Below are 27,014 nucleotides of genomic sequence, written 5' to 3'. Positions count from 1 at the left end.
ACCTTTTTGCTTCTGAAGTGGAAGCTTCCAAAATTGTCATTCATGGCCCAAATTGCAGGTTCCTTCTTGGTAAAATATCTTCCACTTTGGCAAGACAGTGACCAGTAGAAAATATGGACAAGGTTAAAAACTAACAGCTGGAGATGGTTATATGTTCCTATGCTCCTGCTGTCTTTAGAGCTGAGCCTGTACAGGAGCAAGAAATGCATTTTAAGTTCAGTCAAGCTATTATTGTCTCAACCCATGGAACAGAGCAGTACTTGCTTATTTTTCCTTCAGCGTCTCTATCCAACAGGGATATAGGAAGAGTTTCCTCCAGTCCCATTAGTGCACTCAGACCCATTCAGCTGTATTCTTTTCCCAATGGAAAATTAGTGAAATTAAAAACAAAACAAAACCAAAACAAAAAGTGCTTATGGAAATGCTGCCAATACTTGCAGATGGAATCCAAGAAAAAAAGCATCATTCATATATAGTAGCTGTTAGGGTTTTTTTTCTTTGCTTTTGTTCAAAATATACTTGCTTCTCATTTCTGTACTCTAGGGAAAGATAGATTTGCAACTAACAATGTTTGCAACTAGAAGAATAATTAGGAATAACAAAAGCATCTATCTCAGGACTAGCAGTACATTTTGAGCTTGCTCTCTAAGGGTTTTTTTGTCCTGACCGAATGGGATGTGTTTCTCAGATGTAAATGATATGGAATGGGGACTTGTTTACAGAGTGATTGCTTTCCAGAAGATGTTTGCATGGTAAAACACTTCTTCACCAGTTAAGTTTAAACCATTAAGAAAGAGAAAAACCCATCTTCTTCATAAAGATAGGTCTGAATGAAAATCTGTGATTCAAATGCATTGCCAGCTCTGTGCCTTTTTCTGCCTTTACCAGATAGATTCATGTCTTGCAGGTTTTTTTTTTAATTCCTATTTTGCCAGCATATAACTGTATGAGCTTCAGAAAACCCTTGTATCTCCACCTGGAGAAGTTCAGCCCTAATTGATGAACCCTTTTCAGTAGTTTAAGAACATATTCTCAAGAATAATGCTACCTGTGTCTTATAGAACAATTTTTACAAGCAAAGTACCTAAACAAGTAAGGTAGGAAAAATGATAACTGGGGAAGTGATCCCTAGATGATTCCAATGCCAGAGGCCGAAAATGACCACATTTCCACTTACTGAAAAGAGTCTTGGTCCAGTAAGCTGCCTTGTTGAGGCAAAGTTTCACGTCTTTCTGACTCTAAGAAAAAAACTCTCACTCATACTCTCATGTAATACCCCAGAAGAATTTGCCTGGCCTACCTTCAGGCTCTGCACAAGGGGTTGGAATGCTATTCCCAGTGATCTGACCACTCATGTTTCTAGCTTCTAATTGACAAACAGAACAATGGCCAAACAGGGAAAGCTCCTGCAGGTTTTATCATCCCTACCTTGTCTGCCTGACAGAGGAATGATGGTCTCATGTTTTTGGTCATCAGATGGTTCATCGGGGCTCTGGGATGAAGATGCAGCCTATTAGTTGAAGATTCCTCTTTTTGACATCTAACCACCCTTCCCCATGACTCAGTTTCCCTCTTGTTTCCTTCCTTGGAGGCTTTGCCTTTTGGAGTCTGCTTTAACATGATATTTATATGCTCCGTGTTTGCACGGTGCCTTGCACAGTGAGATCCTGAGGCAACTGTAGCTGATAAAAATAATAAAATCCTTTGAGAAAGGGTAGCAAATTTGTTGCCATGCTACTAAGATGCTTTGTGTTAAACCTTGAAATCTTTTCACCTTCGGGTATGAATGAGATTCTGTGTTTTTATTCTCAGTTCTCTTAGGATAAATATGGGCAATAGTTCTTGTAAAAGACTGGTACCTTGGCAACAGAGTAAGCCCAGTCCCTTTCCAACCTTTTGTATTTTAAAAAAAATTAGGGTTCTGAGGAGTGAGAGAGACCTTTATTTTCCTTGAGTATTTATTCTATGATCTGACTCTTCAGATGGGAACAGAGAGAAAAGAAGTTTGGAGACCCATGATTGTATATTTAAGACAAAATAACAGAATTTTGAAATATCTTCTTTTCTGGGAAATCAAATCCTTTTAATTTTTTTTTTCTAATTGCATCTGCTAGTTCAGCTGGAGAAAGAAGACTGAACTAGGTTACAATAAAGACAAAATAACAGCTTTCCTACAACATGCATCCAAGCTGTGTTTTCTTTTCTCTTTTCCCTGCAAGAGGCAAAGGACCCTAAATCTAAGGAGGAAATATCAGCTGGGGTCTGCACAGAAACATATTCATGCTTTCAGTAGTGGGTCCTCCTCTGACTCCTGCAGTTGTCTTGCTTGGATGCTTGGCGTTGCCACCTTGCATAGTCAGGGAAGGGCTGGGGGCATTTCCATTCTGTACATGTGCTATGAAGTTGGAGTCCAGCCCTCTTCTCGTTACAGTCAGACATTCTCCAGTAGACAGTGAAAGGAATTGCTTAAAAACATCTTGAACTGGGTACCAAACCAGCCTCCTAAGGTCTGTGTTTGGTTTTCTGTGGCAGGGCTGGAGCAGTTGCTTTCTGGAAGCCTTCTGAATGTATAGGAAAGGGTTGTATTTGCTGGGGGCAAATGCTGATGTAATAAGGGAGAGATGGACTTGCAGTGCTAGCTGAAAAAGGCAAAAGCTTTGAGGAATAAAAACAGAAGAAACCTGCAAGATTTAAACACTGAATCTAAAGTATGCAAGAAGATGCTCGGGTCCATGGTTGGAGTTCTGGGCAGCACAGCAATGAGGTTCACAGTGACTTAGAAAAGGGATTACAAGGAGGATGCAAAAGGTGAGCTCTGCTTTAACCTGTGTATCACCTTGTGCTGACAGCCAGACTGGAGAGAAGGGATGGCTGAGACACAGGCTGTGTGAGGGTTGACTGATGGTCGTACACTTTCAAGTCTGTCTTTTGAGAAATCAGTGGAAACCTGTGCAAAGAGAGCAGTGAGTCAGAAGGAAGAGAAAAAGCAGAAAATTTAGAGCAGATTAAGAAGGAATGGACTTTCCCTTGAATTGAAGCTGGGACTCAATTAAAACCAGATTCATTTTCATAAGATCTGAAAAGTTCCCACTGCCACATGCCAGGAAGGAGATAAATTATTCAGATTATTCAGTCTCTCATGGATTGGCCTTACATATGCAAAACAGACACCTATCCAGACAGAGGGTATTTGGAAGGTTTAGAAAGCATGTTCCTAACATGGAATGGTTCAACTATTCACCTTTAGTGATTGGTAGCCCCTGATTGCTCATGTCTTTCTTCAGAAAGGGAAAATTATTTTTTCCCTTGTTTGAAAAGGTTTGTCCTGTTGTTTTCATTCAGGAAACATAATCCTAAATTCACCCCTCAGCTGCTGGGGAAGCCTGACAGGACACAACTAGGAAGGAGCGTTGTGGTCTGCAGGCAGTTCATCTCCAGCTTGCCAAGTAAATTGGTGCTGATACAGCTGTCTTCATACAACAGTCACAACTGTGCTGAACAGTTTTCCTACCTAGTTCAGCATGGATGTCAAGTCATAGATGAATACACCTTAAGAGTTGTGTCACTCATCCCAAGACCATCTTGTGTGAGATACTTCAAGAGATAAGGTAGTTCTAGTCCATTAGAGCTCACGACAGGGCGTTGTACTGTCATAGCTAGGCACCTTGACTTCCACAAAGCCAGTGGCTCTTTCTTACTGGGAATCCTCCAGTTCTCCAAGTATAATGTCTTTAGCTGGGGTTGATGGTGTTGGAGAAGGCTGAAGAAAGCTCTGGCATTTGCTGCAGGTGTAATGCCATTTGCCCTGGCTGTGGTCTGAGATTTGCAAGGAGGAGACAATCACCAACGCCTGCCTGAGGCTTGAGTCAGAATAGCTCTGTAGCTGCCTAGCTGGACAGCATGTCACACCTCACCTACAGCAGTGAGAGCTGTGTCCCATGGGCAAAGGGCCTTCATCTCAGTCACCGTGATAGTATTGCAAAGCCCAGGAACAAGGGTGTAGAGGACAGGCTCTTGGCTGTAGGAAGTGACTTCCTGTGGTGGGACTGCCTGTCTCCGTTTCACAGCATCACAGAACATCAGGAGCTGGAAGGGATCTTGAAAGATCACCTAGTCCACCCCCCTGCCAGAGAAGGATCACATAGACCAAATCACACAGGAAGGTATCCAGGAGGGGTTTGAATGTCTCCAGAGAAGGAAACTCCACAACCTCTCTGGGCAGCCTGTCCTAGTGCTCCATCACCCCCACAGTGAAAAAGTTCCTCCTTAGATTCATATGGAACTTCCCATGCTCCAGCTTGCACCCGTTGCACAAGAGGAAGAAAGGCTTTGCTTATGGAATTTAACATACCATGACCTGCATAAAATTTTGCATCCATAAGCAAACTCTTCATATTTCAGACTCTTTTCAGTGGTTCCCAGTGACAGGACAAGGGGCAATGGGCACAAAATGGAACACGCCACGTTCCATCTCAATATGAGGAAAAATCTTTTCCACTGTGGGGGTGACAGAGCACTAGAAAAGGCTGCCCAGAGATAGAGGATGTGATCCTCTGTGACCTGTTGTAGGTGATCCTGCCTTAGCAGGGGGTTGGACTAGATGATTTCCAGTGGCCACTTCCAACCTCCGCTGTTCTGTGATTCTGTGAGCCTCTCTGGAAGAGATTTATGAATTGAGAAGTAATTTTGTGGTTGGTAATTCAATAATCTCACTTAACTGCAATGACATTCTTGATTTTCCTGTCTTAGAGTCAGCAGATGACTTTCACAACCTAAAGCAAAGCCAAAGCTGTATGTCATATTGTTTTTTTGGGGATGGGGCTTGTTGAGACACATATCTCCAAACTGATACAGATCACATTTTTTCTTTTCAGACCAAACCCTTTCTCAGCACATCCTTGCAAGCAGACTGGAATATAAGACCACTGACAGAAATAGAAGTCTGTAACAATGCCACATTATCAAAGTACTCCATTTACATTATGTCAATAAATCAGGCAGGCTGAAGCCATTTGTCAAAAAGACATTTGCTTGAATCAGATTCACTTTGTGTGCAGGGGATGGTTGGGAGGTTAGTACTTGCTAAATAATTAATCAGCTCGTGATTTGTTTGAAATACAATGCAAAAACAACAAGAACAAAACGAGGCTTTCAGCAAATGTGGCTGAGCATTTGAAGAACATTTAATTATGTCATCCTTTGATCAACACATGCAGCCATAGACAGAGAAAAAGAGTTTCAATGGGGTGGTTAATAACCTTCTTGTCAACTGATACACATTATTAGAAGAGAAAAAACCCTGCTATTTTCTGTCCTATTCTTTTCAGGACAGAAAGCACTGTCAATTTTTTGTCTCCAAAATCCCTTGATATTTCCAGGCAATACGTCTTATGGTCTTGGAAAGGCTGACAAAACCAACAGTGAGTGTAGTTCTGGTCTCTGACCTCTGCTGCATAAAGCCACTAACCCCTACCATCATGCTGAGTGGCAGAAGCAACGTGTAGGAGACTTGACAGAGCGCACTTTGCATAACTATATCTTCCCTCTGAGCAGCTAGCAGTGTTTCATAGCCCCTTGGGTTGGCCAATCTGTCTATAAGTACAGCTTCCACAGAGCAAACTGGGGAACAGGTTAGCTCATTGTTATTTTGAAATTCAATGTATTATTCCCAAGGCAGTGTGACTGCACTCTTCTCTCAACAACAGTTACTACCTAAGGAAAAAGCAGGGGATCCATCTTCTCTGTAGCATCTGTGGAGAAGCCATCAGATCCTATCTTTCTGGATAGAGAGCAACATCTTCTGGGGAAGGCTAAGACCAATTTCAAACTCAGTCATGAGTAAGGTCATGATTGTGTTTATCCTTTTTACTAAATTCTAAGTTGATCTGTATGTTTTCCTAGACTGGGAGCTGCAGGAGGAGGCAGTGTAGGAGTGCCATTTGTTTCTCCCATTAATCACTCAGTAAGTGAGGTGCTTATCTGTGATGGGACTTGTCAGCATCCTGTTAATTCTGCATCATATTAGTCTTGCTTCTTTATGGGATCTCTGTGCTTACCCCAATGTGCCACATACAGCACTCTGGCAGGACTGACAACATGAAGACAGCAAGATTTTAACTTCAGTCCATAAGTTTTTTGGAGAATGGAGCCTGACAATGTTAAATGGAAGATTCATGTTCTTCTGGAAAGTGCTCAATTGAGAGATGAAAATGTCTGATGGGATCTAACCTTGTTGCCAGCGGGAAGAGAATGCCTGTTGCTTGTTTGCTGAAGATGTCATAAGACTCATCTGCTCTGATAGTATTTTCAATATTATTTTTTTTCTAGTTTTAAAAGACCTTTCAATATGAACCTACCTTGTCACAGGCTAAACTTATGTGATTAGTCTTCATGGACAGTTCATTGGTAGTGTTAAATATGGAGCTATTTAAGGGCACTAAACAGAGAGGTTCCCATGGGAACCTGGATGGCATCTGAAGCACCCTCATATTTCAATGCTTGTCAGTTGTATGGTAGCCCACCTTTCATACTAGATTCTCAGGGAACATTGTCATAGCCAGATTTAACCCAGGACTTAGATGAAGAAATTCATATATTCATTTTATAGGAAGACAAAGCGAGTTGGAGGGAGATTAAGTGATTTGTCCACAGCTTGAGAATAAATCATGAGCAGAACCTGGGAAGAGACCCTGGGGTGCTGACACCTATTCCCAAAAGACAAACATGCATTAAAAAAAGGAGCTGTAAATCAGCCAGTGCTTCAGAGTTCTCTTGATTAAAGAAACGATCTGTACAAGCTGGTTTCTAGGAATTTATTGCTGCTTCCCTTAACGTGTATGGAAAAGTCACTTCCACTCTTGGTCAGCAGCAATTAAATGGCACAAAACATCACACTGAAGAGCGTAAGAGGGAATGATTAATTTGGGAAAAAAAATCTATGACTCGTTTTGTATAATTAAGAAAGTCACGAGGTGTGTTTGCTTGTGTGTTGATTTTTTTTTTTTTAATTTTCGAAAGTGTATTTTCATGAGCCCTCTGAGCTGTTCAGCACACTGTGCTTTTTGTTAATTTCCTCTTTACCATGTTTATCAGCCTTAATTATAGCTGAAAGCGATCTTTGTCTCAAGAAGATGAAAACCCTTTGTGCAAATGCATTGATGTAGTGTGTTTCCGACCCCAGATATATTTCCTAATTAGTTCCTTGTTGTAATAGGTTGCATAATTAAGGAAAACACAGTGAAATATTCAAAGTAATAATTTTCTTTGAACAAATGTATAGAAAAAAGGAGAAAACTAAACTATTACTTTAATTAACTAGCTTTGGAAAAGCATTGTCAACATCAAACTAAGTATCAGCCCTTTAGGGCCATGTTATATTTTATCTCTTACCTGTCTGTTAATCTGTTTAGCCTAAAGACCTGACCCCTCCAGGAACAACACTTCTTATTTCAACAAGCTAAGCAGGGTCAGGTTTAATTAATGTGCTTGCATGAGGAAACTTCAGGGGAGATCCCACATTTCAGTTTGTTCTGGAACTATTGTGATGCCTGTTTCATGACTACTGGATCTGACAGAAACCTGGCATAGAAATAAACACCACACCTGGGTATGGCTGTGCCCTCATGGCCGTGACTTTGCAGTGACAGGACTGGTCCCCTGCCATGTCACCCGTGGGTCCACCTTTGCTGATCCTCAGACCACCCTCCAGGCAGGAGATAGCATCAATTGCTTAGCCCCTGAGATTGATGATCAATAGAACTGTGGCATAGAACAGGGATGTGTTTTGATGGAAAGGTGGGATAACTGATCTTTGAGCAGCTTCAATTCAGTCCCAAGATCTTCCCTTGTCTTGGGAGTCTTTCCTGGCTGGCAGTGTTTCATTTCTCTCCATTTTTTCAGATCTGCTGGGGCAATATTCATGTACTTTAAGACTTCTTGCTGTCCATGTTGTTTCAGAAGATGGATCAATACTGTGGTTAAAGCAAACTAGGGGGTTTGCTTGGACTGAAGATCGTCCCTTTCCCCATTTCTAAGTCTCTTTCCCAGCATGTGTTCTGAAAGCACCAGCTTGCTTCTCTGGGTTCCTTCAAGGTGCCCCTATTTCTTATTGCAAAATGCCACAAGATTGGCAAAAACACTCACCAGCAAAAGGAGCTGTGTGACTTTCATAGCTAAAGCACAATAACTGGAGCTTCCTTCTTTTGCATCAAGGACAAACTTCTCACTACTCAAGAGAGGGTCTCCTGGGAGAGGGGTGCTGTTGCCCTGGGTCGAGGGGGATCTTGCAGCTCCCTCAAAAGCCAGGAAGGGTAAGCCCACAGCACCCCACAGCCTGAAAACATGCTTAAGTATCATGATCTTTTCTTGGATGCAGTACAGGGAATCTCCACGGAGTTTCAAAAAGACCACCTGTGTCTCCCTGCTTCTGATTCTTTGACCTCTAAAGGTCAGAGTTGACATCTGATTTAATGACATGCATTTGTACTGCCTCTATTACATTTATATCGCTGAGGCAGTATTCCTGGGACAACTGCAACATACATTAGCCAAGCTCTGCTAGTGACAGATAAGTCTGTTCTGCCTTTTGGATAATGTAGCACCCTCCTGGTTTTGCACAAATGAGAAAAGGGAAAGGAACAGCACTGCATATTTCGTCCTGGCTTGTGGTATAAAGCAGGCCTGCTTTCTGCCATACAAATATGAAGGACATTTAAAACCAAATAGAAGAGCAAATCTAGCCAGCATCCCCCTTCCTTCCCCCTCTATAAAAGCTTTCCCTTCCCCAAAAAACAGGACACAATTCATGACTGATGACAAAAAAAAGGAGAGTTGAGAAGAGGTGACTTAAAGGTAGTCAACTTACTTGGAAGCTTTTGTTATTGTAAGAATTTATGAACAGTGGAAGGGAAATGAATGCATGGTTGCATTTAGATTCTAAATTCCCCATTGCTATGCTGACATTAAATTTTCAGGATGTTTTTGCGTATATAAAGCACAACAGCTGTCCTATGGGAAGTATAATTACAATTAAAAAAAAAAAAGAAAATAAGTTATGAGCATACAATCAACCCTTGAGGGAGGGAGCCAATATCTGAGAGAAATGAGAGAATCAAAGCTGCCTGAAATCTTTTAAGGCACAGCTTAGAAAAGAGTTAGGGAGGAGAGGCTGGAGTAGAAGTTTCCAAAACTAAAATGCTAAGAAGTATATTAAGAAAAAGTAGTAGCAGAAGTGGGTATAAATACCCAGAAAAGCCGGAGAGGCATCTAGTGTTCACCATCTACTTTGAAATAAGAACAAGGGGCCAAAGAGCAAGGGCCCAAGCTCCCCGGAGTAGTGGGAGCCAGATTTAAAATGAGCAAGAGATGCTGGTTCTTCACGAAATTTGTGGTAGACCGGTGTAATTCATTTCCTCAGGATATTCTGGATGCAGACTTACATGGGTTCAAAGGAAGGCTAGAGAAATAGTTGGAAGCGAGAGCTTTTTGGACTTATTATATAGGCAGGTCACAGGAGGCTTAGGGGAAAAGTCATATAGAATTGTGCAGTTGTACTTTTCCCTAAGGGCTTGTGTGCTAGATGGTGTCAGACAATACGGCTATTTCTATGGATTTTTTTGCAAAAGTTGGTTGACCTTTAATACTGTAAGAATCTGGAATTTGGGTTCATTGCCATTGTAGAGAAAAGAGCAAAAGCCTGTTCAAATATCAGCCCTTCCCCATCTTCCCAAGTGTTAATAACATGGCACATACAATCTCCATTAGTGAAACTTTTTAAAATGATAGTATCAGATAAAACCCTTTTTCCTTCTTTCATTTTCCTCCTTCAGTAAAATTGTTAACTCCTCTAAAAGGTCACCACTTAGATGTGAATAGCACAGTGCACAACAGATAATGTGCTTTTCCTAGGTAGCAGAACTGAAATAAAGGCTGGGAAGGGCTGCAGGTGAGGATGCAGGATGGAGACAGATATCATGGCTCTCAGTTGTCCATCACAGGCATCAAAGGGGATGAAGGACACAGAGTGTCTGAAATCCCCAAACTAAGGGTCTGGCAGTGTTTGAATCTCATTTTTGAGTCCTTCACAGACTTACACGAGGGCACAGAAATGTCTGTGTCTGGTGAATGGCCACAACTTCAGGGAAAAGACTTTCATGAAGCCAGGATCTAGGATTATCATACTGACAAGCATCAGAGATACTATGAATTTCTCCCATTTGTCTCTTCTGGCCTGTTGCTCTCACCTTAATTTGTAAACACTTCTCAGTAAAGACTGTACCTTGGTTCTGTGTTTGCAGATCATCTAACTCAACAGGGTCCTCCTCTTGATGTATTCTTACAAAGCAAGAAATAATAATGGTGACTTCACTCTGGTGTTTAATAAGATGGAGCCTTCAAATCCTTATTGCAACCTCCAGCTGTTTAGAGTGTACGGCCAGGAGGGATGATTAGATTATCTAGCTTAACCACCCATAAAACACAGAATGCAGAATTTCATTCTCCATCACAGCACAAATAATAAATAGAATAGTCCAAGGCAAATTCTAATATCCAATTTTTAATATCAACTACAATATGCACGTAGAGGGAGACATTAAACAAACCCCTGTGTCTACCAATCTACAACCCCCCTGGCAGTACTTACACATTTCTTATTGCTTACTAGCTTATTTACTGTGAAGGAACAAAGTTAATGCTGAGCTCTGAAGCATTTCTAATGTGAACTAATTTCATCCTGTAGTTTCATAATAAGTCCCACCCTTCTTCATCCCCCTCTGCTCCCCTTTCTTTCTACTTTTCCTTCTTTAATTTAAAAATAAAGTAAAAATATGCTCGTTCTATGAAGCAAAATTCAGATTAATTTCCTCTAAGTGCTGCCTAGTGCCCAGGATAGTAGCTTGAAGCCAGCCCTGTGAATCACAGGTTTGATTGCTCTGATAGGGCAGGAGAGAGTGTCTTGCTTAAAAAGAAGGAATGAAAAAAGATATTAGCAGGATTGGATTTTATTTTTTTTTCAAGAGGAAAGAAGAAGACAAAGCTTTATGGGGAAACTCTATTAAAGTCATCAACTTTCTTTTGCTTAAGGTCAAAAACCGTACAGTACCATTGGAATAATATGATTTTAGAAGATTTCTGTACAGCCTTTTTTCTTTCCTTTTTCTTTCCCTTTCTTGTCATGTTTATGCCTGGGGTCTTTTTATGTGATCACTGGTCTATTAATGGCCTTGAATCAATGAATGAGCAACTATCTACAAAGTAAAACAAGTAAAAAGGTGTGGAACAGGGGAAAAAAGATGGTGTGGACATGTTACATGCAAGGTGGAAGCATAGAAACTTAGTCCTGAAAGCAGGAGAGGATGAAGTGGGTCCCTTGTAAGGGAGATCCGGCAAAATTAAGACTCCTGGGAATAAAGGCACAAGGGGAGATGGCATGTGGAGTTGTGTGGAAAAACCAAATCTGTCCTTTCCTTCTCCCAACATATTGCTTAGCTTCCATTTGTCATTTGCTGCCTGCAGATAATAAATGCAAGCTGTTTTGAAGACAAGTTTTGCCAATCGGGACTGAAGAAACATGCATGTGAGCAAGGCCTGAAAGCAGCCCTCCACAGGAACAGTGCAGTATCTGAGCTCATCAGCTGTGGAATAATGAGTGAAAAATTAAGTTAGTCATTACACTTACTATAGTGAGTTTAAAAATTTGCCGCAGTCAGTCATTCGCAGTGACCCGCTAACCCTCGCATTCACATGGCTTTTCATCAATGTCTCCTTCTGCCAGCTCAAGGAAACTCTTTTCACAACCATTTCTAAGCTTTTGGATCTGTAAAATAGGAGGCAATTCTTATCTGTTTCAGAAGCACACAGCTAAAATTAGCAAATAGCACCTTGAAAACCCTATGGAAGGTCTCTGTATGATTTATTTTCAATAAATAGGAACACAAAAAGAATTAGGGGTTGGTCTTTCAATAGTTTCAGCTTTTAAACAATTTCACATGGAATTTGTAGTATTCCACACCCGTAGGACTGGACACTTCATATTCTACATGTATGGTTTTATATTTGCTTAGAAATGAAGTATTTAATTTGATGGTAAATCTTGTGGGATTAAGCAGGATTAGGCCTACATTTTGCTAGGTGTTATACAAACATATGACAGGAACCTCTTCTTGCTAGAGTCTATAATTTTGAACTTTGTTCCCACTCCTTGCAATTTTAGAAGTGCAGCGATAAGCATTAATTTAAATACTTCCAATGCCATCATATTCAGTGAAACATCCATGGGCTTGGCTTCCCACTTTTTATATAATCACAGACTAATTTTTGCTGTTATGCAAAAAAACCCCACCCAAACCCTGAGTCTTTTTCAGGGTGTGAGAAAGCCTTCAAAGCCTTGCATGCTGTGTGAAATTTGGAGGGACATAATCTAAACTTTCAGCTGACCTAAACCAATGCAGCTCATGCATGTTAACCTCTTCTTTCAGTTCCTTGTCTGGATGCACAAATCTGGGCTTGCATGGCCCAGGGCCAGTTCCCATACCTGGGGTCCCTTCAGCCATTTTTGGGTGTTTCACCCCTCACCTTATTGTGGAGACAACTGAAAAGTCACAGCAAAATGCTGTCCTTCTTCTCAATAGTATGGGGGAACAGGAGGAGAAAAAATTTACCAAAACTGGGAGCTGGATTTGCTGCGAGTGAATTTGGTGCTTTGAGTAGCTTGCTGCTAGGTGGGAGGGAGGAGGAAAAGAAGGGTGAAAGAAATTGGTTCTTATCTTTTATAAGCTCTTTGGCTGTAAAACAAACACCTGCAGAGCCTGAGTGAGGGAAGGAAAAAGGAAGACTTGTTAATATGGAAGATTAAAACCATTTCTTTCAAACCATGGGCATGTGATGCAGTACTTTCCACTACAGTTTCAGGATTAGCATAAATTATGATGTGACCAAGGCATGACATAATGAAGTCATTTAGGAGTGAATTCTCAGGGGTACTCAAACCTTTGCAATTCAATCTTCCCCTTTCTCCCCAGGATTCTCTTTGGTTTTAAGACCAAATTGAACTTAACACAAAAGTATGCAATAGAGGAACGTATTTCTCTGCGTGTTGGGGCTGCAGAACAGTGAGTGCTGCGGGCTGCCTTCAGAGGTGCTGAGTGTTAATGCCTGGAGCATAGAATCCTGGTTCCCAGACACCAGCTTGCTTAAAGTGAACATATGAACTTGTCTAGGCTGAGGAATGCTAAGTCCTACTCTTCCATGAGTTAATGGGAAATACGTCCAAGTATAGATGAGGACAGATTATCCACTTGCCCTGGGAATAAAGTGGATGCAAGGGCTACTCTTATCCTTGCAAAGCTCTAGTTTTCCACGGGGAAAAATGAGCAAAAATAATAAAAGTTTAATTTGAGGAAGAAGAGGAGGGGTGAAAGAATCACTTCTAGCTACAGGAGGTTTCACTGTACTGGACAGGGGACATGAAAAGTTTCTGTGACTGGGTATTAGCAGAAAGGGAAGGTTATCTGTGGAACATCAGGTCTTAATTTCTTAACATACTCTCTTGCTTTCCCCCTGTGCAATTTCCCCAACACACTCTTCCCCTGGTTTTAGCTTTATCTCACAGAGCTAATCCCTGCCTCCCTTCAACACCCTTAATTGAATGCCATCTCAACATTTGGAAACCGAATTCCTAGAAAGAACAGAAGGGAAACCCGGGGATGACAGTCTCCTAGAGTCCCCTGTCAAGGACTGTGCAAAGTCCTTGCAACTCCTTCTTTAAATAGATGCTGGCAAATTACACCAGTGTCATTTGGTCTTCTGCTTAACAAGCTGCGTTCACCCTTTCTTACTGTCAGCTCTGTTTTCCCGGGGTTTATCAGTTGTCAGATATCTGCCAAAAGGAGAAGATGAAATCTCATCCCTCAGGGAAAGCGTTGCTCCCTCACCTTCCTCTAAACCCTCTCCCCCACTCTATTCTCCTGCTTGGCCACTCTTTATTTATAAATTGAATTCGGCTGAAATTGGGTTTGAGGAATTGGCCTTTTTCCTGTGTGGTGGTTATGAATAAAGCATGGTGGGGGCCTTTCAGTTTCAGATGTCTCTGGCTTTTTTTCTTTCCTGTCGGGTACAAAATGACTCGAAACTGGATTTAAAAGGAAAGGCTCACTGATAAATCAGTGCTGGATAAACTGCAGCGGTTATGGCTCTATTGAGAAATGGTGATACGCCAGTGGGCTGGTATATACATGGTTAAAACATATCAGCTTGCTTGAGCAACACATTATTATTTCATAAGAGGTTCTGGTTATTGAGGATGAGGTAATTAATAGGGCAAGCAGAGTCTGCAGAGCAGAGTCTGACTGATGGCACATGCAGGATGCATCTGAAAGCTTCTTTAGCCCCTAAATCCCTCTCAGGATTAGGGTAGTTCCAAGGGGTAGCTTTCGTATCTAGAATTTCCATAAATACTAGCTAATAAGATCTTCTACCCCCTGAAGGAGAGATTTGGTGTCTTTAAATAAATGAAAAGAAGTATATTTAATATATTCTCAACTATTCTTAAGCATCAAAATTCTTAATTACCAGGAAATGAAGTATTATTAATTTAGATGAATTTTGTCTGCTTTACCTCATATTTACAGATTGTTTTAAAACTGTAGAATTTGCATTATTTACTTCAGAATCTGGCAATCTTTTGTCTCACACTAGAGTAAAATAGATTCTTGTAAATAAAATGGTTCTTGTAAATAAAAAGATAGCAAAGAACGAGGACATAGGTTGTGACACAATGAGGACAAGGTTAGAGGTAACTGGGATATGGCCTAAAGTATAGTGACTATTTTGACTTAATTCTTTGTAAGATGCAAAATATGGAGGCAAGGTTAGGGCTCCTGCAGAGAATGAGCATATAGAGAATGGAAATCTTTATGTCTGAGATGGAAGTAAGAATTCAGAAGAACTCAATATGACTGAGCTTTGGGACATCTGGCACTCTCTCTCTTGGAGAAAAGACAGACTTTGGCACAGAAAATGCACTCATGGATTTTTACAGGAAGAGATTATTTCAGTGCCAAACACGCAACTACTGACACATGTGGTGTCCAAAAGGGGGTGGGCAGAGAGAGGGAAGGGAGCTGGCAGCAGGGTGTTACTCTGACCTTGAAGGTATGGAAGGCATTAGGGCAAATCTGATGGAAAAAAAAGTTAAAAAATAAGGAGGTAAATGGGAAAATAATAAATTGGGTTTACCAGAGATGAGTACTGCATGCTAGCGAGATCTGTCTGTCTGACTTGAGCTTTTTTAGGCCAGAGAAATTCAGTGGAGCTGATCTCCCTGTAGCAAAGCGATGAGTTTAAGGCTGCACAGGACATGAGTAGGCAAACCAGAGGAGAGGAGAATGAATAGGTGAATTGTAGGTGGATAAAGAAACTGATGAGACAAATTGTGTTGGAAAGGGACCTAATAGGGCTTGAAGTTTTTTCAAGGATCACCCTGGGGACCGATCATATTTGATATTTTCTGTAATGGCCTTGGCATGAAAAGTGGGTCTGTGATGGTGAAACACAGATGAAAAGTTTGGCCGGTGTGAAGGAATCCTGAATTGGTATTTTGGAACCACCAGGCTAGAATAATATAATGGGATGAAATGTAATTGCCCAGATTGCAAGGTCACATATACGGAGACTAAGGAAAGGCATTCCTTCTTTCAATGGGCCCGTCAGGCAGGTCACCAGCTGGAAATGAGAGGGAAACAGAAAGGCCTGTCTGTCTTAATTGCAGGATGTCTATAAGCCAGTAATGAGATGTGCCTATAAAAATGCAAATGCAATCGTATCAGGCAAGGTTTTCCCAAAACCTTTTCCAAATTCTTTTGGAGAGGATTAGCAGAGAACCCTATAAGGACCCTTATCTCAGCATCGCAGATGCTAAGGAGGAGAGAAGGGTTCAAACAGATGAGGTCTGCACAGGTGATCACAGGAACACAGAGTATTTTACAGGAGGAAAAGGAAGATTCTGGTGTGTTTAGCCTCAGAAAGTGAAAGATGTGAGACGTGATTCACTGCAGTTCAGATTTAAAAATACCCCACTTACATGGGAACTGCAAGTAATTTCTTAAAAAATAAAATCACTGCAGTGAAGAGAATCATCATGTAAACAGATGCTGTTGCCCAAATCAAGTGAACAATGAGGCGTGTGTATTAGATTGAGACATAGGCCACTGCCCAGTACACTGCCATGAGAAAAGTGGCAATGAACAAGGTGGGTGCCTGCTACCTGTCCTTCAGGTAACTCAGTCATGATGACAAGAATTACCTGTTGGTTGTTTTTGTGTGAAATGCAACAGAATAAATTAGCTGCATATGTGGTTTGAGATCTGTGAGGGAGATGCTTGCTGGGATTTTGGATGTCTCTTCTCCCAGAAGTCTGATTCTTGGAAAAAATTCAAAACAAGACAGTAAAAAGCTTACCAGAATCAATACATCCTTGTCCTCAAAGGGCTGCATTCAATCTCTGGTTAAATATTATAAAACAAAGTACGTCTGGTCCTATTTTAATGCACAAATCACAGCCTAACCGCAGTTCTGGAATTGCAGCTGACGCCACCACTTTGTATCTGGGAAACCACATACAATTTGAAGTCAGATTTAGCAAATCATAATTCAAACCCAGATCTAATTCTTTGCTTGTTCCCAGGCCTGTTAGCGAGGCAGACAGGTTTCCAGCTTTTCGTCAGCCGCTGCCAAGGTGCCAGCCAATGCCGTCACCTGGGGAGGTGAATTGGAGAGTGAGACAGCTACTGTCATCTCAAGGGTACCACTGCTGGTTTTTTTTTAGGCTCCACACTTTTGTCCAACAGCAGTTCCCAAAACCAGTACAAAGCAAAAAGAAAATATAGTTCCCCCAACCAAAACTGATCACTTGGGTCTGAAGAGCACCATGGGCAGCATCTTGCTGTACGTATCCATATGAAAGAAGAGGTTATGGCTGCATGGTTTGTAATGTGTTTTATTTGGTAGAGGTAAGAAGAGATAATCGAAATGAACTATTTAAAGCAGAGGAAAATTCTTGTAGCTGTTTGGTTTCACACTCAAGATGTATTTCTTTTGAATGTGCAAACCAAATACATTTTTAGGGTGTTCAGAATATTTTCCTAGAAAATAAACACCCAATTCCAATTCCCTACCTAAACCTTGCCAACTACCATAGAAACACTAAGGTGTCTTTGTGTGTGCCCGAGAACAAATCCTTATCTCAATGCCTTCAAAGCCAGTCACTTACAGAGTATCCTAAGTGTTTTTGTTAACCATTCAAAGTGTATGAGAGAAAATTAGTGAAAAAACAGATGAGGTTACTGCAGTTAGAGAGCAACTTCTGTCTCCAATTCATTCCCGCTCACAGACTTTTACACCTCCTACAGAAACATTTCAAGTCTGTCTTGTATCTTGTATCGCATGTTGGTGACCTGGAAAAAAAAAAAAAGAGTTGGACCCCAGGATTTGCTTTATATGTATTTTAACAACTTCAAACCATGTGTGGGGAACAAGGACACAACTAGGGATCCGTCAAGCCCCCATCCTCAGCCTGTGCTATTATGAACCCGTCCTCTTCTCTTGCTTTCCCATCATTCTTATTGAGTGGTACATTAGACTGCAAGGGTTATTTTTTTGCTCACAACACATTTATTACTTTAAGTTAATTCCCATTCTCTTAGTAGTGACTTTACTGTCTGGCATTACTTTTTAAACTAAGCACCTGCCTTACTCATCCTAGATTTATTTACATTAGCAAAGACCCAGCTAGCATTATTTTAGATGCAATATTTTCAGTGCATCCCTGCACAAGGGCATTTATGGAGTCCCTATTTAATACTTCAACTCTTTTACTGTCCTGCCTAGTAACTTCATTTCCAATTTTCTTCCAACACAATCTTTCTTCCTGTAACGCCTATAGGTTTTGCAATGCTGAAATATATGTACACATACATACATATATAAACGTAGCCCAGTTACAGAAGTGGAACAGAACATTTAATTTCTTTCCTCAAATCATTTCACATCTTCTTCTCCAGCTGCCTGAGAACTAGCACTGCAGATATATTCTTAGCATTTCTGGGTCTTGAACTTCTATTAGAGATGTCTGGGACAGTTTGTTCCTGAAAGCTGTTTCAGTCTTTGTTGGGCACACACATTTTAATGTTTACCTGTTGCAGAATAAAGGTGCTTTCCAAATTAATTGAAAAAGAAACTGCATGATAAATTACCTGTATAACATATAATCTGGATGTTTAGGTAAAAAGCTACAGAATAGAGGTGCTAGCATGTGCCCTTGAGAGCAGAGATCTGATGCACACTGTCAGGTTTCATCATGCTCACCAAACATACTTTCATCTACTACCCACTGCTTCAGCTCCCTCTTAGACTGGCTTCTTACATAGTCTCCCACTGTATTCTTGGGTCTGTTTTCTCAGGCATTTCCTGTCTTTGGATTGATGTTCGCATATAGGAAGTAGTTTTATTGGTGTGGGAGATTTCCCTGAAGAATCTTGGACAGACAGAAATAAAAAATATGGTAGCAATCAAAGAAAAGCACCATCCACAGATATGGTTTTGCTTCCACTCATTTCAATAACAGAGGATGCCCCCCAGCCCAGCCAGTATATCCCCACGTTACTTATTTGCCATGGTTTTCCCTAGTCTCACTTAAAAAGTTCCAATCAATGTGGCTGTCTAATTGAAATTCTTCAGTAATTTCGTTTGCAAGATTGATAGGGTGAAAAACTGATCAGCCCTCTCTTTTAAGTCTCAGGACCAAATAATAATGGTTCATTTGATTAAATTAATGGCTTCTAGGTTTCAAAGAATTAAAAAGTAGGCAGGCTGTGAAATTCACTTCTTGAGAGTCACTGAGTCAAGTATTGTTCATAGATTTTAGAAGGGCTGGAGATAGTGTTGCTCACGTTAAAAGCACACAGATAAGGTACACTTGTAGAGGATGATCAAATCCATTTTAGTTTTCAAAGGTGAAATTCACTACTGCTGAGAGCTTGGAAGGGTTCTCTTTGCTCTCCTCCTCACCCTCAATGTCATTTAGGTTGGATTTGGTGGGAAAAATCTTATTCTTTTGACAAAGTGGACTTTGCATTGTCCAGGGTCTCACTAACCTAGCATTCAGTCGTGCCCTGAGCCAGCCACATCAAGCAGACCAGAGATGTGGCCATCATACCATGGCAGTCTTCCCCATGGAGACTCTCCAACATCAAATATGTTAGTGTCCAATGGACACTATGGAGAAGGTATTCCTCTATTTCCTCCATTTTGTGATGCCTTAGGCACATTATGCCTGTTCTGCCATATTGCAGCACCAGCTGTGCACCCAAGAAGCAGGGCAAGAGCCATTGCTACTCAGGAAGCTATTTGGATACTATGTACATTGTCACCTCATGCCAGCTCCCAACTCCAACGGGCATTTTGTGTGGACTGAATCTCATAGCAGCGGACGGCTGGTTGGAAGCATCTCCCCGACCCTTCTGGAGCACTTGCAGCAGATGGGAAAACATTCACTTCCCGTGTGGCTGTGGCCATATTTTGCCCTGACCATACTCCAACAAGCAAATCTCATGTCCCAGAGAAATGTTTTCCAGCTTGGATGGAAAGCTAGGAAATGATGTCACCTTAAGCAATTTCAATACTAAATCTGTGTCATCCTCCTCTGTTTATCCTTTGGGATTTGACTGTTCTCATATATAACAGATAGGCTCTTTTGATATATGGCCTTCAGATTAACTGAAAAAGGAAAATAAATAATATTTAGGCCAGAGAGAAAATAAGCATCTGTTTCGTTGCAGCAAATGCATACAGCAAGCTCAATAGAAATATCCCATGGAGATGTTTGAAATGACAGGGAAATCAGCTCTGTGAATCAATATGTCTTGTAAAAAAAAAAAGGCTCAGTCACATCTTGTTGGGCATAATGGAAATTGATTGGCAGTTATCTATTAGCGATAATTTCTGTTTGATGACTTGCCATATGTTATCAAGCTCTAAATCAGAGGGGAGCGGATTAAATGAATAGATTCTGTCATGAAAAAAGTACAGGGTACCAGCAGCCTAGCAGAGGATGCTATGCATAATATGCACAGCGTCCTTCTAAGAGAGATGAATTCTTTAAACTACCCTAATTTTAAATATACAGGGGCTATGTAGCCTGACAGATTTACAGATTTGAGACTCTTAGGAACCCTTTCACTCAAATCTTTTACTTGCTGCCTTTCAGTGACAGGCAATCAGTGAAATGTCTATAGGCCTTTCAAATGATCTTTCCTTTAAGATTCAATAGGACTTTACATCTGCTGAGGCGAACCTATTATAGGAGACTTTGTGATACAGTCCAGAGCTCTGCCTAACTGCTACAAACTACACTGAGCTCAGGTCTATTTGTGGGAATGTCACTTGGGGAGGAGGGTCGTCTGTAAAGCATTTCCCCCTGCCAATTATAATTACAGTGAGTTGAAGAACAGACCCTGAAACTCAGCATACAAAGTTATGAACCTCCAGTCAAGTAAAATACTGACATTCTGTTGAAGCCCCATTAATCCAATATACCAACATGGGCATGGAGTATGAATTTCGAAGTATGAAAGCTGCCTTATTTCATCTTCGGGAACTCTATTTCATAGTGTTAAAATTTTGCTTCCTTTGGAGAAAAATACTCCCATGATAACACAAAAGATGCTCTGCTATGGTTATGAGTGAACACAGCTTAAGGGAGCTCATTTCATTGAGTGCTGATCGAAGTTTTAATGGTAAAATACAAGTTGGTAAAATACAGGTGGCTGAATTAACCAGCTACCTGAATTACTTAGCTACCTTCGTACAGTAGGAAGAACAGGAGATGGAAGAGGCTGAGAGATCTCTTAAACAGCTCTTCCCCTCTCATCATCCTAACTATGGTTTAAAGCAATGTCGTACACTGACATCCGAGCTTCATCATGTTGAGGACCTTGTGAACACAGAGTAAAACCCCGGTACCTTGCCATGTAGGATTACATGGTCTTTTCATTCATTCCATGGTGCTGCACTTTCCCTGACTCTTATTTTTTCCTCTTTGTTTTCTATGGATTGTTCTTTTAGAATTACCAATGCTTTAGTACAGCTTAGATATCCAAGGTGGTTGTATCTGTGAGTGAGAGACAGTGATTAGCACAGTGTAGGAGAAAAATAGCCTCACTTAATCAGAATTATACCTTTCTGGAGATAACAATTTGCTAATTATTTGAAAAGAGTTGAATTATATCCTGGCTAGGGAAGAGGAATTTGTTTAACCACTTAACACCAAATAACTAATGACTAAGAAATGGATGCCTGATGCTGCCTTTTGCCTTAAAGGGTCTCTGAAAAGCTTCTGCTTATTCACTGCCAAAGGAAAGGTATTATTTTAGCTCAAGGAAAATGTCTAATTTTCAGAACAAACAAATGTGAATAAATGTGGGGCTAGAATTAGAGCTCTGTGAGTAACCATCGGAGCACCTCGCTCCAGGAAGAGCTTTCTGTGCAAAACATCCTTCCCAGTGCCCTGTTCCCAGAACCCCCTTACACCCGTAGAAAAGCAGGCATACCTGTGTGGAGATGGGCAACCAACCAGCTGTAATCATGTTTTTAGATAGTCACATTTATGCATGAAGTGATGTGAATGCTTTGTGGTTCCCGCAGGATGTTGTTCTCAGAGATAGCCACACAGGTAGAGGCTGAAGGTTTCAAGATTTAAATACCTTTGGGTGAACAGTTTTCCTCTCCTATTCATTTGCAGACTGGAGCTGCCAACAAAAGGATTAGAAAATCCCATATGAGATTAGTCTCCTGAGACTGGCAATCCAATTTTGCATACTCCAAAAATGCAGATAATACTCCAAGCTTCTGGTCGCTTTTAATGAATAAACCCTCTGACACTTACCTAGCTTGCATCTTTATAAGGTACCAAACACAGAAACAAACTCTGATAAAATAAATATTTATGGTGTTTGATGCTTTTTTTATCTATTCCCAGTTGTGTGAAGATTTAGGAATTGAGGTGAGAGAAAATATGGCAATGAAATAAAGGAGAAAGGACATGCTTAAGGCATGTTGGTGGGAAATTCAAGCTAAACCCATCAGTTGACCTGCAGAACCAAAGAGCTGTAATACCTTATCATGGGTTTTAAGGATTGCATCTCATTACTGTCACTGGTCAGTCTGCTGTCAGCTCTGGTTTCCTGAAGGTAGGGGCAAGGGAAGTGGACCCAGGCCAGGCGCTATCCTGGCACACCGCGTGGCTGCAGGAGGCAAGGGGGCTGCCGCTAAGGGAACTGCAACTGGAAGCAACTCAGGCTCCAGGAAATACAAATGGATTTATTGCCCTAGATTCAGAAGGGACTTTAAGAAAAACTAGCAAAGTTTACACTTGGAGATAGCCTGTGTTAATTGGAGCAAAAGTAGCCTGATGGCAGCTTTGCTATGCAGTTGGATTAATCGCTGCTCCAGGCTCTCATCAAAGTGTCAATAATCACACACTCTTCGCTTTGTCTTTTTGCATGGACCCAAATGAAGTCGCGATCCCACCTAGGCCCTTTGGGAGTGACAGATATTCTCCTCCTGACCCCTTCCTTTTGTAGATGAAGGCTGGCTCAGAAGGCAGAGGCTACATTTACCTCCTAATGCTGTGTTTAGGAGTATGAGATTTTAAATTACTCTCATGCTTTCTTTGGGCTTGCCATGTTTGGCTTTACAAAACAGAGGGGACTCTGTGGAGCACGCTGCTGTGTGCAGAGCTTCAGCCGAGGCCCTGGCACTGAAAAGACACTCTGTGGAAACCCCTTGGAGTGCGAAGGACATTGGGTCTGCCCTGGTGAGAACAGTGCTGGGGGTATTTGATATAATCTAGGCATCACAGGTTGTAATATTTTGTTTGGGTTTATGTTGAACTGCATGCCTTGCTTTGCACAGCAACCTTTTTTTTATGTGCTAATTAAAACAGATCTCACCTAACTAAGCAATGTGACTGAATCTGTGATAAGATCCAGGCACTTGAGCTGGACCTCATAGCTGCTCCTATACAAAGACCAGTTGCTAGACATGAGCTCTCCTGAATTCTAGAAGAAAATGGAGCCAGCCAGGACCTAACAGTGTGAAAGAAGAGTGGAGCAAGAGGCCAGAGCCCAAGCACCTCACACTGCACCTGCCCACTGCATCCCTGACCCTTCCATGACATCAGCAGTGCTGTGTTAGTCCTATATGAGAAATAGGACCAAATTTTGTATTTAAATTATACACAGGATAAATGTTTGAAAGAATGATGCTATAATGGACACCTTAATGCTGTATTAAAGCAAGGTAATTAATCTCTCCCTATAAAGACTTAAAGGGTTAGCATTCAATGTCTTCCTTTAATTCTCCAGATATTTTCAGTGTAAGGTAATGGATCTGGAGGGAATTTGTTTTGTGGATCAAAACAGTTAGGTAGAAATTATGTCAGTAATGTTTTGCCAGTGCTGTAATCATAGAAAATATTTTCCCACAACAGAAAAGAACTAGGCGCTGAGCCTCTAGAAAGTTGCTAGATGACTTTAAAACATGGCAATTTAGTCCCAGTTAGCATTATAATAATTTATTTATAAAATTCCAGTATATGTAATTATGTTCTACAATACATTTATTCTTGTAAAATGTGTGCCCCATTAGACAGTGAACTAGAAGGTCATTAACCTGCACTGCTAGTTCAGATTATGTTATTAGACTGAATTCAGTTTCTTCACTGGCGGGTGTTGACATTTTAGAGTGCTTTCAGGGTAATTTATCTACAGCCATTCAGTTCTTTTCAGCCATTCAGAAACATTGTAGATCTAAAGTACTGCAGGTCTGATGAAGACAGATAGATTTCTTGGTTAAATTTCAGATGTGGCTTGTCTTTGCACTTCTGTTATTTTTTTGCATTCTTTTTATGGAAGTGAGTTTGTGGCACCATTCATGCAAAATATTAAAAAAACCCCCACAGAGTCAGGTCCCATCAAAATCAGCAGCTATAATTGAAACTCACGAGTTTTAAATACAATCAATTCTGGCCGGTTTCCTGACATTTTGTATTTTTAAATACAATCAATTTCTGTGTCGGGACTATTAAGAGGCACTGCAGAGACAGTCCAGTCCGAAATAGCAGATCCTGCCCTCCCCTGGCTGTTGGTTTTTCTCGGTTATGAGTTGTAGGACACCAACATCCTGGCCCACAGCCACCTCTCCTTCCACCTCCACAGTCCCTTGGGCCCAAGCTGCTGATGGCAGTGCTTCAAAGGACAGGTAACATGAAAATGTCAATCCATCTTGATCCGATGACACTGAAGAAGGGGATGCTGCAGGGAAAGGTTTTAAATATGTGGTGTATTATCTGCGCTTGTTCAATAATCAGACCTTATTTGATTCCTCCCCAAAAACACGGGGACAGTACCCAGGCAAGAGAGAAGACAGTACTGCTGGGCAATTGTAAAGTCTCGTATCTTCCCCTTTCTTTGCTCTGGTGAAACCTTCAGGGGCCTTTCTGTTTGTGGTGACATTTTTTTTCCCCTGCTACAAATCCTACCTAAGCTTCCAAAGCTCTTCTTTTTTTAAGGAAAGCTTTTGGTCAGCCATTTCAATTTCCTTTAATAAATGGTCTTCCCTCAAATTGTCTCTGCTACAAGAGCAATTCTGTGAAAACAGATGACTCTGCACACTCTTAAAAATCCCAGCCTCAAATGGTATGTGCAGATACCATACAACGATGCTAAAATGGGGTTTGCAAATTGCTGAAAGGCAGAACCAACAACCACCTGGTTTGCAAGAAAAGCCTTGTCTCTGAGAAGATTAAAAGGAAGATATTCCTGTCTTGTTCTGTTATTTTTTTCTTTTCCTTTCTTATTTTTTTAACAGTTTTCACTTTTTCCTGTAAAAAATCATGATATGGCTGTGGGAAAAAAAAAGTCTCACCACCTACGCCTGCTTTAATGATCCTCATGCCTCTAACTGCAAAGACGACACCATTTCTTGCTTTATTTTTACTGCAGCTCATCCATATCCCTCCTCCAGGAGAGCAGTAGGGACCAAGCTGAAGAATTTTTTTAAGGGTATGAGGGCTTCTCCCTTGGCTCAGGGAGGTGTTATGTGAGTACTCCATCCCATCTACCCCACCATGTCTGGGCTGGGCTGCTCTCCCTGTTCACTGTCCTGAACTGAGGAATATCATCTCTTTCAGGCTCAAAGCTCCCTGAAATGATGTTCTTTTACTTGATTGCTGTTGATTATTTCAAAATTATCTCATATCCGAAGCTCAGTCTATGAAAAGAGGTGCTTATCTTGGGAGTGGACGTTTGCAATTCTTTAAGTTGCTTTTGTGAAAGATGCTGGGAAACCAGTTTCTCACTGTGTGTGGTTTTACTACCTGCCTGCAGCACTTCACAGGCTGTGAGGGATAGAAAGTGTCTCTGAGCCCTGCTGACACCCGTCTGACTGTTTGTGTACATAAATTGGGAGGTCAATTCAGCACTTCAGGACTTTGAAAGGTAACTTCTCAGCTCAGTTTTGCTGAAGAGATCTGCCTCTAGGCAGGGATATGCTGTCCATTTTCCTCGTTTGTTGTGAAAGCCGTGGAAATAGCGCTCCATTACTCATTGCATGACTCCTGAATAAACGTGTACTATGCAAGGTTCGCCTTTGTGGAGAAAATAGTTCTCCCTTTCAGGAGCTGTTCGGATAAAAGCGAGTGTTGTCATGGTAAGATGAATTCTGGCACTCCTTTGGTGGAATTAACAATTCCAGCTTTGATTCTGAACTAAAAATAACAATAAAACACGAGTGAAGTGAATAAATCTCACCTAATCAACTGGACAGTACTCTTTACGGAGTAGGGAAAGAGGGGATTACTAAACAGTCTTATAGTTGCTATATAATAAAAGCATAAATAAAACATGCAATTTTACACTCTTGCATTCATGTCCATTAAAGATACAGGATATAATATTACTTTTACTGTTAACTATAGTTTTCCCATGTGTTTGGGACAGTATCAACTATTTATTATCTGTCAAGAGCAGAAGTACTTGCTAACTTGTCAAAATTGTTATATGTTTGCTGCTATGTGTTTGTTCAATAACTAGTTTGATGGAAGTGGATTATACAGGCACGGCCACACTGTAGCTGTTATATCTGTCACTTTCTCTCTTCTACTGCTTTGCTGTTTGTAGGCATTTATGGGCTCAACAGGCTGGCTGTGGCTCATTTTCTCTCCTGAGTCCTTACCACATTATACACAGCTTCTTCTCTGTGTCAGGATAATAAGGAAGAATAACTGCTCAGGGGTTTAGCAAAGTAAAGGATGCATCAGTTGGGTTGAGGGGATCTGGATGCTCGTTAGTACTACCCAGTGTGGCATATGCATTCAGATGCTGCCTTTTCTTCATCATACAGGCTGGTTAGATTCAAACTCAAACAGTACTACCAAAGTTCATGGGATAATCCAAACGTCACTAAAAATCTCTGCAGAATTCCCATAGTCTGTCATTGTTTCAGACACACTAATGTGAATCTGGGACTTGAATGATAATGTAGGGTATCACTGAATGGAAAAAAGTGGGACAGTCTTAACTCACGAGTTTAAGCCATGGGGCTACATGTGAAAACTCATCTGGAGAAAGTCGTAATGTTGGTCTGTGACAGATGCCAGCTGAAGGCAGTGGTGAAATGATGGTGGAAAATGTGCCAAAGATGGAGTAGAAGTGTGGGGTTTGTTTTGTCAGTGGGAAGATCCATGGAAGGAATATTTCCAGAGTGTGGTAAGTACTCCTGGAGATCAATTCATCATTAATTCATTACAGTCTTGAGGCAAATTCCTGCTCAGAAAATCTCTAAACTGTGGATTGCCAGAAGCTGAAAAAGACTTTTGGGAAATGGTACCTTTTCACATATTTGGCACAAGAATTCCCTAAAAGTCCACTACCAGCCAATGTCAAAGGCAGGTTACTGGGCTG

The sequence above is a fragment of the Gallinula chloropus genome, assembly GCF_964237585.1.
Source record: "Gallinula chloropus genome assembly, chromosome: 5".
NCBI lineage: Eukaryota > Metazoa > Chordata > Aves > Gruiformes > Rallidae > Gallinula > Gallinula chloropus.
The sequence above is the reverse complement of the archived record's forward strand: the minus strand, read 5'-3'. Positions refer to the sequence as shown.